The 14240-nt window shown below is 33.8% G+C and overlaps 1 protein-coding gene across 2 annotated transcripts in view; it reads right to left on the minus strand.

Moving 5' to 3' along the window:
* The window catches only part of LOC150109293 (serine/threonine-protein kinase SIK2-like), a 279608-nt gene that overhangs the window by 63881 nt on the left and 201487 nt on the right, over positions 1-14240 (minus strand). The window lies entirely within an intron of this gene.

Below are 14240 nucleotides of genomic sequence, written 5' to 3' on the forward strand. Positions count from 1 at the left end.
TTAAGAGCATCAGTGTGAATGAATTTGAATATAGGAGCAAGCAAATGTAACAGAAAATTAGATAATCAACTTCAAATTGAAATTGTGAATTTTCATAAAGCAAGATAAGCTGATTATATTAAACTTCCAGTGATTTCAGGGAAAAGAAAAAGAAAAAGAGAAAAATACATCCATTAAACAAAATGATTAGTGTTAAGGAGAACCATTTTCTACAAAGTGGATAAATGTGATTCATCAGCTCTATTGAAAGTAGGACAATGTAGCAAAGTCACTGCTCTCCCTATATAATCTTTCCATGAGGAAACAGCTGTTATGAATGGCTCTAGTCTTTTTTCAAAGAATTCTATGTTTAGAATTGATAACACATTCAGCAAGACCAAATTATTCCAGCCTCATGATATTTGATGTAATTTTGGTGTTCCACATGATAAACAGCTGCATATCTACCTCACACTAGAGAAGGCCAATGGCAGAAGGCTATCCTTTCCTGAACCTGAAGAAAAACATCTTGTGAATGCAGAGTGCCAGTTGAAGAACAGACATAGTATCTTCAAAATATGTTCAGATATGTTTAACATATGGATTCGTGATATGGCTGATCTCTTCTTGAAAGAGTGGAGAAAGAGAAGTGTTTATGGCTTTGATTATGAACAACAATGAGCATTAGACAAGAAAATGGATATAATATTGTATTTCTTGTTTGAGCAAGGCACTGGATAAAAGTTCTTATGTTGCAGGATTTTTGCATTTTTATTTAAAAAATTGAGAACTAAAATTCCCATCTAGATGAATATGAGACTCAAAAAGGTAAGACAATTATTATATTCTATTTCTGATATAAGCCTTTTGTTTATATATATATTAATCACATACATGAGAGATAGAAGAACCTATAGCACGATAAAAGTTTTTCCCAACCCACATCTCTACCACACACACACACACACACACACACACACACACACACACACACACAGTACATAGTAAAGATGTGGGTTCGGAAAGGATTTTATTCACAGTTTTCTTGAAGAGCTGGATGTATTAGTTGTTGGAGAACACTTCATGAGGAAAGCTGTTCCAGAAGATAGAGGTAGACGTAATAAAAGAGGAAGAGGAGAAACAGGTTCGGTGTGTTTACAGTGGTATTTAAAAGTGATACTGGGAAGCTGCGGCTCTTGTTTTAACAGGCCCACAGAAAGTGGAGAAATGATGGTTGACAATTCAATGAAGCTGTGACCATGGAAGTACCTGCAGAAAAGCCATATTGTTGAAGCATGAATTTTTTGAGATAAAGGTAAGTAAGTATGACAGAGAGAGAGATTTTTGAGTTGAATGGCTCTCTTCTGGACAGCATTGAGAATTTTTTGAGGATGTTTTGGATAGAGTACCTCAAACATGTGAACAGTATTCTAAAGATGAGCAGATTAAGGATTTGTATAGAGATAATATTTGGATAGGTGAAATGTAGCATCTTGATCAGAAAAGAATGCCTGATAAGAAAGCTATTGATTGATGTGATGTGATGTGTTTATGACAAAGGCTGGAGACCAAGGAGATAGGGTAAGAGAGAGAGAGAGAGAGAGAGAGAGAGAGAGAATTCTGTTCTGGTGATTTCTGTGTTACTGAGGATAAGGATGGGTGAACTGAGAAAAGGGTTAAACAAAAAAGACAAGCTTTGCTGATGAATAGTATACACATCCTACTCATCAGCAAAGTCGTGAATACGATTAGAGATTGAGAGTAAGTCATTTATGTATAAGTGAAAGAGGATAGCTACTCAATTTTTTTTTTTTTTAATTTTTTATGTGGTCCCCCACCACGAAAAGTTATCAGTAAACCTATAATACATTTGTACTATGGGTGGGCTAAGGATTTTTTTTTTCATTGTTTATCAAGACTAAACATGGAACTTTTTCAAGCCACTTCAAGTCTCCAATAAGCAGGGCAGTTCCATCACTCACACTGGGTGATGAAATTCATCTCCCACCTAAAAACAATCACAAACATCCATGCCCAGCATGGATGTTCGTGATTGTTTTTAGTTGGGTTCGAACTCATGACCTGTTGGTTGAAGAGCAGGTACACTAACCAGTCAGTCTACCAGGCTGGCAATTAATTTAGGGTGCCAGGTACACTGAAGGATGTCAACTGAAGGATTTAATGAGCAAGCCTTGATAACAGATAGATTAAGAGCCTGGAAGTGGCAAGAGTGAACAGCATGTTTCTCCAATCTTTCCATGAGGTGGGCTAAGAGGTCAGCCTTTTGGCCACTACCTGCTAAGCTTGCAGGGTTATGGAAAAGTCGACTGTTCATGATTTTCTCTTTTATTGTGAAGAGGTTTGAGTGATGGTGGTAAGTAGTTTTGACAGTAGATTTTTATCTCTCTTTTTTGGAATAGGTTAGATAGGTTAGATACATATGCTTGCTTCCACATTGGAATGATTCCAGATGAGTATAGAATTTTACTTTATTCAACTTTATAATCTTATAAAGTTGAATAGAACAGGTGTTAGTTTTGTACCAACTTTAAAATCTTGTGAAAAACCTGTTCTTAGTTCTGATGTCTGAGTACCAATGGATAGATGCCATCAGGACCAGAAGACTTTTTTGGATGAAAAGCTGTTAAGTATTTTTCTGATGTCTTTTTTTTTTTTTTTTGAAAAACCACAGGCAGCATATAGTGCTCAGTTTCTGGAATGGTAGGAGGCAATTCAGCTTGGTCATCTTTGCTATTGTTCTACAAATGCATAAAGTAGATGAAGGTGCTGTAACAGTAATGTCACCTGGATGAGAGAGAGAGAGAGAGAGAGACGTAGCAGTGCAGATGAGTAGAAGTTGCATCCGATGACTTTTAAGGAACCAGAAGGCATGGGTTCCATTTGAACAGGAGGTGAATTTTCTGCTAATTAGCTTTTATAAAATCAGATTTGAATTTGCTGTTTACTGTTTTTCATTTACTGCATGTTTCAGCATGAGATGGGTATTAAACTGATATTCTTGTTACAGGTCACCTGCAGTGAGCTGTTGATGACCTGTAATATGGCTTGAAGAATGGGAAATGAAGGCCTTTATACTAGTAAAGATAATCTCTGTGACTTGCTCAGAGGGAGTGTTTGAATCAGAAGTGGAAGAGTAGCCTGACCATGGAAAGGAAGAATAGAAGTTCCAGGAGTCTTTGTGCTTGGTACCTTCATCGTGACAAAAGATACAAGATTGGGAATAGCTGAAGGGAGGGCAATCTGTATGAGAGGAGGTTTTCACAAGATTATGATCTGAGTTAGAGAGCAGAGGTGAAATCTGTGGTGTTAATTTCCCTTCTGGAAGATCTAAACAGACTTTAACATTGGACAAATGAGTGGAGTTGTAGCTTTAATAGTAATGAGTGCAAGGTATTGCATTTTGTAATGCACAGATATAAGGCTGCAGGGCTAGCCATCTCGGGGGTGCAGTGGGTGCAATGCACCTGGGTCCCACGATCGAGTGGGCACAGTCGGTACACATTTGCGGAAATGTATTTATTATTATTTTTCTTCTTCTTCTAATTTTGCTTATAACTAATGGGATTTCATCGACAGGATTTTAGGGCCCCCCGGTAATAATAATATCTCTGTGTTTCTCTATTATATTAGGGTTTTTGCTTAACCCATTTGATGCATTTATGCAGTGTATAAAAATTAACAAACATGATTTCGTTTTTACCCTAAAATGCTAAAATGACTGATTCATCATTAGTTTTTTTCTAATCTGTTACACATTTATATCATTTGGCTCGTTATCGAAACCATTGAAAAAATATTTATTATATTCTTTATACATGGTTAGTCTAGAGCAGGGGTGTACAACCCTTAACATGCCTGCTAAACGTGGCACGCCAATGACTTTTTTACGGCACGCAACCCAGGGCTCATCTTAAAAAATAATTAAATAAAAAAATACATTTCAAACATCTTCGCTGACACATATTTTAACTTAATATAATACAATTTTATTAAGTACAGCTATACCAAATAAAAATGCAATAATTAATTAAACTCTACTAATTTTTCTTATTACTGATTATTATGTTTCATAATAATAAGTAATAAGAAAATTAGAAACAAGCATCCTATTTCCAAGCCATCGATATATCTCCGCGATATACTGATGTACAAGTTTTGTCCAGTTCAGTTGTTGCATTATTCGTCAGGCATCCAGACGTGGCAGGACTCCTTTATCATCATTTGATATATCTTTTCAGGTTTCGTAAAGAACATATCCATTTTCTAAAGTGTATTTGGATTTGGATTTTATTAAATCATAGGTCATTAAAATATGGATTGGAAGTATTTATTGTCAATTAATATGTTTAACTTATTAGATATAAAAGCAAATTTCCTTTACATTGATTTTCGGAAACTAAAGTTTTCAGTTTTTTTTGTAAAATCCCCACATATGTTGCAATTGCTATTTCCTGCCTAGAGAGCAGTTTCCTTGTGTGCATCCTACCCAAATAGTACCATCTGCTTTCCCATTATTTCAAGCAAAAATTAGCAGTAATTTACAAGACTTGAGATAGTTAATGAACAATCCTTCACGAATGACTAATGAACAGCCAGCCATGGTACTGTCGTGACGTTCTATTTTCATGTTATGTTCTAAAATTCGCCATCTTGGTTCAAGTCACTCTTATCAATATAACAACTAATTGCAAATTGATCACCGATCCAAAAGTAGGGAAATTTATAATTATACTGCGCCACCCTATTTTTTTAGATTAGTCTATATAAAATAGTAGGATCAATTCTTAATTAAGTTAGCAGTCTCTTCATTTATTTAAGCCGAATTATTTACTATTCCACTTGGGGTTCCTGCAAGATTCGAATATTTATGAACGGTGCAATAAAAGGGATTCAGGCAAACACAATATTTAGATTAACAAAATAAAACATTTAATATATGATATATATAACAAATACAAGAATTCTGCTTTAAAATAAAACAATACAATTAACTTAATACATCTTGCTAAGTCACTCATGTCAATTCAATGTTCTAAACTTTCACATACAATTCACAGCTTCAAAATCATAAGCTTTCTTAACTCAAGTTAATAAAATGAAACTTCCTAATTAATCAGTCTCCACATATCCATCAGCTGTACTTAATGTTTAAATTCACAAGAAGCACTAATCAAGGTAAACAGTATTCCAAGCAATCTTATTTCGGACTTTGAACTTCCAAGATATGTTAATGTTAGAATAAACAGACAAATATGACTACTCTTACCAGATACAATCTTCAATACATCAATTAATTGTGAGCACACTTATGAATTAACTTATTCACGTTAGCAGAACACATTAATAAAAATTCTCCAACGATTTGACTGAACTACTGTTAGTTGCGCTTCACTACTCAAAAAAAAAAAACATATCAATAAGGCACTGATATCTTTCCTTGTTTACTTTTCTCAAACTAGTTAATTTCAATATGATTCTTCTCAGGGCCACATAGAATTAAGACGTAATCCTAGACTAACTGGAACTAATCAGAATTTTTCATTGAATGTCCAGTTCTTTATTTATCCGGATACGGCATTAATTTTCTTTTACAACACAGCTGACTTAACTTGCAGCTAAGTATATGATTCACTATGTTTTGGCTCACTTCTAAACATTATTCTCATGAATTTCTGCCCTAGAGAACTTATAATTTTCTTCCACTTCCTTTGCTTGTATCCTACCTTCCTTCCTGCTCTGCAAAAACTTCCTCTCTTCTCTCTAATTAAAATTCTTCTATATGTTTTCTCTCCTTTCAGTCCGAAGGTCACGCTCTATTCGATTCGTGCTTGTTTATTTCATGCGTCTCCATGACAACAAATGAACGCAAACACTTCGCTAATGTAATACAATGCTCTACTACTACATGAGTGATTACATAACGTTAAATTTTCACAAATAAGAATAAACAGAATATTTAAGCTACTTAATCAGCTCTTTCATTACGTATAGAATTAATTATAATAATACTTTTCGTTACATCATATATATATTTTAGTTATTATAAATTCTGCACATATTATTACTTAACAAATTAATAGTAGGTTAAATTTAGAATAAATATTTAAATAGTAATCCTAAATTAAGAATTAATAATTAATTTTTATACAAATCATGATTAATACATAATAAGTAATGTTAAATGTGAATGAAAAAAAAATAAATTACACAACATAGTTTCATTCACAATTTAACAGTATTAGGCCAGTAAAGATATGTGCATATGATTGGTGCGGTATTAACAAAAGATCGTGCGAGTCAAAGATAAAACTCAGCAGACAATTTTTGAATTGACATGCTAATTCTCTTCAACCAAATTCAATATCTGAAAGTGCCATATATTTCCCAGCTTTAACACGTTTACGAATTTTAACACTTTCTGTTGATTTTTATTGTTGCTCTGCATTTGAGCTGGGGGGACAAACTCCAACACATCTAGTTTTTGCCAGTGCAGTATATGGTTTTGCTTGTGGCTAAATAGCATAGTTTTTGGGGGAAGGGATGTGCAATTCATTAGTCAGTGCCTTTTTTATGCCAGCTGTCTCTTCCCCCCAAAACTATGCTATTTAGCCTATGCTATTATTGTATCACTGAATAAGGTACAAACATTTGCAGTCTGTGCACTATTTGTTGAGAAATATATTACACAGACTGCAAATGTTTGTACCTTATTTAGTGATACAATAAAACGACCTGCTTTTACTTGTGTCTGCAGACGTATTGGCTAGTATGGAAGACGCATGGTTTGCCACAGAAAGCAAGTCACTATTGCCATGAGGTGAACGTGATTAAACTTTTTTTTTCTGTGCGAGTTTACACGAAACTTTTCAATTTTTTTTTTTCGCAAAGTAAAATCAGAGGTGCAAGTTATACACGAGGACCAGTTATATTCCAGTAAATACAGTAATTTATTTTTAAAGCTATGTGAAATGTATTATCAATATTCAGGATTATGAAGTGTTGTCTGCACATGATTAGATCTCAACTACATTAATTTCAACTCAGTTAATAGTGATAGATAAGGGTGAAACTGATGTACTGAAGTAAACAAACGAAAAAAATAAACGCATTCCTTGAGTGTTTCTAAAATTTTGTAAGATTGTAAAAAGTATGTACATATTTAACTTTTTGTTAATTCATGGGATAAAAATATTTAATATTCGACAGGCAAAGCCTAACCCATTATTTCCATGCCAAGAAAGTATCCCTCTGGGTGTCAAAAAAGGAAATCAGCAGAAAAGAAAAAAGAAGAAAAGCAAAATCTCAAAAAGTCACAAGTAGATTTGTTTTCATGGCTACAAAATATATCCGACAACGAAATTGCTACGACTTCAGCAGTTGCGATTCAAACTTCAACTGAAGAAGAAAACTCCAAACAAGCTACACAACTTTTCAACGAAAATGTAGAAACTGTGGGATTCGTAGAAAAAGATGCGTCTGATTATACAAACGTTTTGGATACAGCAAATAACGATGAAAACAATAATAACGATGGTGATCAAGTGAATATAAATGATCCAGGTTTGTGGCCAAATATTATAACTGATAAATTTAGATTATTTTGTGTTAAAACCGGACCTAAACAACATCATCAAGACGCATTCGTTAAGAATGTTGAAGGCAGATCATTTTCTACATCGTACTATTTAAAAAAAATGCCAAATGGTGAAACTCAGCTTAGTCAAAAGCTCAAGACTCAGTATTTTGCTTTTGTTGTGTATTATTTTCTAAAAGAAGAGGAAAAGATTAAGCGCCTCCGTAGTGCAATTGGAAGAACGACGGTACATTGCGCCCTTCGATTGGAATAGGCCTAAGTTCGATTCTCGTCGTGACGAGAGGAATCTTTATCTGGTCGATTTCAATCGATGGTGAGTTAGCCGATCTCATACGGTGGTAGCAGGGTTTTTTCTCCCGGAAACTCGGGTTTTTCATCCCGCACACATACAAATCGGCCCTTCAGAACACACGCAATTTACAGACAAAAATTACTAGTTGTGGTGGTGTTGGAGGTGGGCAGTAGATGGCGTTGATTCGTAGTAGAGATAAGGTGTAGAGACAGTTGAAGATGTCCTCCCGCGATGAGTCTTCGGACTCCTTGGAGGTATCAGGAATAATAATAATAATAATAACTAGATCAATCAACACGATTTACATATGGTTTTAATAAATGGAGAAAACTGTCATCTGTAATTCGAGATCATCAGCTTTCTGTTGGTCACTTTAATTCTTTTATTGCTTGGCAAGAATTATTAAAAAGGCTTAATTTATGTTCGACTGTTGACAGTACAAATCAAATTAATATAAATAAAGAAACGGAAAATCTAAAATTACTGTTCCAAAGAATTGTAGATGTAATTCTATTTTTAGCAAGTAATAATCTGTCATTTCGAGGATCCCCTGAAACAATAGGAACACTGAATAATGGAAATTTTTTAAGTTTAATAGAATTATTAAGTAAATATGATCCTGTGCTAATGGATCGTGTAAACAGAATAAAAAATACGAAAAAAGAATTGTGCATCATTTGGCGCATAGATTTCAAGAGGAAATTATTGCTGCATTAGGTAATGAAGTCCTTAATAAAATTAAAGACGATATAAAAGCAGCCATATATTATAGTATCCAAATGGATTGTACTCCTGATATTTCTCACAAGGAACAAACTTCAATAATTATTAGATATGTAAATTTTGTAGACAAAAAATTAATTATAAATGAGTCATTTATAAAATTTATTGAAGTAACTGATGTGACTCGTGAAGGACTAGCAAATTCACTTTTAAAAAGAATAGGTGAGCTTGATTTAGATATTATGAATTGTAGAGGGCAAGCATACGATAACGTAGCAATATGAAGAGAACATATAAAGGCGTGCAATCTAGAATAATTAGTTTAAACCCTCAAGCAATTTATGTACCTTGCTTATCACATTCTTTTAATTTGATAATTTGTGATGCTGCTTCCAGTAGAATATATTGTAAAAAAATTTTCGGAATATCGCAACATTTATACTGTGTATTTTCTGCATCTACAAAAAGGTGGGAAATTATACAAAAGCATTTAAATATTACACTTAAATCATTATGTGATACTCGATGGGAAGCCAAAATAGATGCAGTCAAAGCAGTGTATACACAATTTGAACAAACTTATAATGCCTTAGAAGAATTTATTGGTGCAATTAACGATAACACAGCAGTATCCAAGGCTAAAAGTCTACTAGATTCATTACAAGAAATGCCATTTATTTTAAGCTTATTGGTGTGGTTTACAATATTGCCAAAAATTAATAGTATTAACAAACTATTTCAAGCAAAAACAATTGTTCTTGACTCTGCATTTAATTTAGTGAATAAAATTAAAAATGAAATCCAAACTTTAAGATCAAATTGAAAAACATTTTTAGATGACGCAAAAATGATAGCACGAAACTTGAATATTTCCGAAGACTTCCCTGAAAAAAGAATTCGAAAAAGAAAAAGATTATTTTCTGAACTAGCAGAAGATGAAGTTTTACTAAATCCGGTAGAGGAATTTAGATGTCACTTTTTCAACGTTGTGATTGATATTGTTATTGTACAAATAGATGAGAGATTTAAAAATATACCCAACAATGCTATTTTTTATTTTAAATTAATCACTGATATAAAAACATTAGAAAAAAATGAACTAGAAAACTGCTCAAGGGATTTTTTAAAATATTATAGTAAAGATGTAAATGAAGACTTAATCCAGGAAATTAATTTGTTACGAGAATTGATCTTGGACCAAAAAAATTTAAATAACGCGCAAGACATATTGCAATATATATTAAATAATAGTTATAATGAACTATTTCCAAATGTGCTAACTGTATTGAAAATTTTCTTTACTTTACCAATTACTATAGCAAGTGCAGAGCATTCTTTTAGCAAATTAAAATTTATAAAGAATTATCTTCGGTCAAGTATGTGCGAGGAACGCTTAAATGCACTTGCTATATTAAGCATCAAAAAGGAAACTGCCAAAAATTGTAATTTTTCGGAAATGATTAATGACATAGCAAAAAAAATCACATATTTAAATAAATATATTAAGCAATATATGTGCAAGTAAAACTAGGCCCCTAAATAGTAAACCTATTTATTTTTTTATGTGCTTAAATTAATTTTTTTATTACTTTAAACAATAATTAATTGTAAATAGTTTTTGTGCACTAGTTGGTGAGCCAGGTTACTTTTGTTTGTGTTAAATATTTATTTATTTTTGTTTTCCTGTGCCAAAATCATTTGCAGGTAAGAGGATTTACAATATGTTTATTTCGAATCCTTTAATTTTTACCTTTGAAAAATATTTTAGAGCCCCAAAAGGTTTCTTGCTCCCGGGCCCCTTTATAGAGAAGGCCAGCCCTGTAAGGCGGTGTACTGCATTGATAAAACTGTATTTCAGGAAGTGGATGAAATTTGCAATCTGGGGATGATGATTGACAGTGGACTGAAGTTTAGAGGACACGTTGCAAGGTATTGCAAGGACTGCATCAAATTACTGCTATAATAAGGAGTACATTGACAAGCAGGGATAAGGAAATGGTTGTGCAACCGTATAAAGCATTGTCAGATCACACCTGGACTATTGTGCTCAGATTTGATTCCAGTGTTTCCATGCCTAGTTTCATTATGGCATGGAAAACCAGATATGAATAACTAAGGTAACATCATGACTCTGGAATATCGGTTATGAAGAGACATTACAGGAATATCAACTGCAGAAGTTGGTGGACAGGCAGAGAAAGAGGTGATACGATAGAGATCGTTATGTTAGTGAGGGGATTTTATTGGATTAATACAGAAGGGATTATAAAAAAGCGTAGAAGGTGAGAGGAGGAAGAATAACAGCCATCCCTGAAAGTTGTGTAAAGGGATGGTGAAGAAGGATGCGAGGAGTAGATTTTTCAGATGGGGAATTGTGGGTAAGTGGAATACATTACCAGAATGCATGGTGAATGATTGGAGTGTTAAGATTATTAAGGTTCAATATAATAAATATGTTGCTGGTTGAGTAAACCTGCCACCTCTGCTGACTCCATGTAGTTTAACATGATAATAATAATAACGATGATGATAATAATTTAACAAAAGCCTTTGCAAAATCTTAATATACCACTGTATATGAATCTTCTTTGTCCAATTCATGTGTCACTTTGTTGTAATATGTAACAGTTGTAATACTGCTCACAAACATGCTGATCACCTTTTTTCTTTATAATCCCTCCACAACATTTTCTTTATGTGCAACCCCTGCTTAATTGCACTATTCATTCACCTATCTAACTCCTATCTGATTTATCCTTCTGATTCTAGATATACATTCAGATACTGTTTTCTTTGAACATCTCTTGACCACCTCCCATGCACTAACAACATCTCTCCCCTCCAAATTCTTATGGCATTGCTCTGCTGAAAGCTGTCTACTCAGCTTGTCAAAATCACCTGCTTTGTAGTTCCATATATATCCCTTCTTAATAGAAAATTCTGCATGTCTGGCAATCTCTCAGTTCGAGACTACACGATCACTTTCTAAAAACAGAGGCAGCATAGATAGATAGATTGGTTAGTGTTAAGTTCTCTGATGCAATGATCAGATCCACCATTCTTGAACCTCTGAACAGCCGTTTAAATTCCATTTCCTTCCTGGCCTGTGACCATTCCTTCTTCCAATCTATATCCCTATAGTTGAAATCCCCCTATAATAATTGCTCGACCTGTACTCATAATGGTAATTTGTGAGTGCATGTCATCTACATTCTTCCATATGCCTCTAGGTTATAGTGGAAGCTAATTAAATAATTAGTCCTGTTAATAATTAGTTTGAGATCTGCTATGAATCTAAAGTGGCAGAAAGAAAACTGGTTATCCAATTACAGATAGGGAAAAGTAAATGATAAATGGCATTGCGATCTGCTAAGCAGATCTTAGTGCCAAACTCTACCAATACTCAAGCAATATTAAGAGCAACTGCACACATTTTTCTGAATCTTTCCATGTGATTGGAGAATTTGGAAAGAAGGTAGGTGATACAATCAATATTATATATATATCAATATGGATTCTGCCACTTTAGATTCACAGCAGATATCCTAGCCTGTATCACAGTGGCGGCCCATGAAGTTTTAAGTGGGGGTACTGCCTATACAAAATAATTGAAAAAAAAATTCTTTTTTTCCTAATCAGTAACCTATTTATTAATAAACTGGTTACTAATTAGGAAAAAAGAATGATTTTTTTAAAATTTTATATAGGCAGCACCCCTACTTAAAACTTCATGGGCCGCCACTGTGATACAGGCTAGGATATCTGCTGTGAATCTAAAGTGGCAGAATCCATATTGATAGTCATGGATTAACTGGGTCTTGGGGAATCAAAATGTAGGTTATTTAAGATTCTTTTGTCATTCAGGTGAAAGATGAAAGGAGATTTGGTGCACTGTTTCAAGTATGGTAGAAGTGCTTTCCTTTGGTTGTTTATGGGATTTGGAGATAAAATGATGCCAGGAAGTCAACTTTATTTCTAGTATAGATGTACAGAAGTTGCACCTGATAGTCTTTGCAAGAAACCAGAAGGCATAAGTGCCATCTTTACGTGAGAGAGAGAGAGAGAGAGAGAGAGAGAGAGAGAGAGAGAGAGAGAGAGAGAGAAGTTTCCTACCTTTGGTCCTAGTATTTGTTGCATGCTACAGTATAGGCTGAGAGTGAAACTGGAGTTCATGTCTTAGTCTTCTTTCCAATTTATTATTAATTTCTAATTTGTTATTAATTACTTGTAATTAACAGTTTACTTCATTTTGTAACCTTTCAAATAATTTTGGGAGAAAAGAGTCTCTGCTTTGGAGAATATTTGCAATCCTGGGAGATTTCCAGCTATTCCAGGAGAATTGACAATCCTATCTTCACAGCACGTTTGTGACATGTGACATTGTCACATGTCACATGCATGTGACATGTGACACATTGTTTCATGCATTGTGTTTCATGCATTAATGAAATTTGTTTCATGCATTTTTCAATACATTTCAATACATTTTTCAAACAAATTTCATTCATGAAATTTGTTTCATTTCATGTTTCATGAAATCAGTTTCATGCATTGTGAGCCCCTTACAGGGGCTCACAATGCATGAAAATGAGATGGAGGAGATAGAAATCAGAACCACACTCTGGAGTGTGGTAACTGCCACATCAGGATTCCAGTAAGGAAGATGTGTTTCACCAGGCAATGATTGTCAGCTACCATCTGGTAGGTCTAGATGATATTTGTATATTTCTCTCCTTCATTTCTTCCTCTACTTTCTTTGTGAATTTATTTGCCGTATTTGGTATTTTCAACTGCTATATTCCATGATTTATTTTGTTTCTTGGTAATTACTTTTTTTATATTAATTTTCATCTTAGTTGATAACAATATATGATCTATATTACAGTCTGCTCCTGGATATGTTGTCACATCTTTTAAATTATTTCTATATCTTTTGTTAATCAAAACATAATCTATCTGATATCTTCTATTATTTATATCCTCCCCTGAAGCTTTCCATGTATACAATCTTCTTGGGTGTTTTTAAACCAAGTGTTCATAATTGTCAAATCATGTTTTCTACAGAAATCCAACAACATATCTCCTCTTTCATTTCTCACTCCCAATCCATATAGCCCAACACAATATCTTCCTCCCTTCCTCTTCCGATTTTTGCATTCATATCGCCCTGTATTATATCTTTTGTGTCTTTATATTTCAAACCCTTTTCTATATCACCATAAACTCTCTCTCTACCTCCCCATAATCACGAGTAGGTAAATATATCAGAATAAGTAAAATATTTCTTGGTATTGCTTTCATCTTTACCACCAAAACTCTGTCTGAGATTTGCCAGTAACCTTCCACACATCCTGCCACTTGCTTATTCAATATTATACCTACACCTGCTTGTTGTATCGCCTCTCCTCCTGAGTAAATTACTCTCTTTCCATCCTCTGTTCTAAAATCTCCTTTTCCTTTCTATCTCTCCTCAGCCATTCCCAGAACATCTATTTTCAATCTTAACATCTCCATCTTTAGAATCTCCAATCTTCCAGTTTGAAGTAAGGTATTCACATTCCAAGATCCAATGTGAAATTTACTTTTAGTCTCTTTTCCATATGTATATTTTCCTTTTTCCTCTTCTCCACC

This window comes from Typopeltis vanoorti, chromosome 2 (genome assembly GCF_054136105.1).
Source record: "Typopeltis vanoorti isolate ZY-2024b chromosome 2, IOZ_Tvanoo_1.0, whole genome shotgun sequence".
NCBI classification, from domain to species: Eukaryota; Metazoa; Arthropoda; class Arachnida; order Uropygi; family Thelyphonidae; genus Typopeltis; species Typopeltis vanoorti.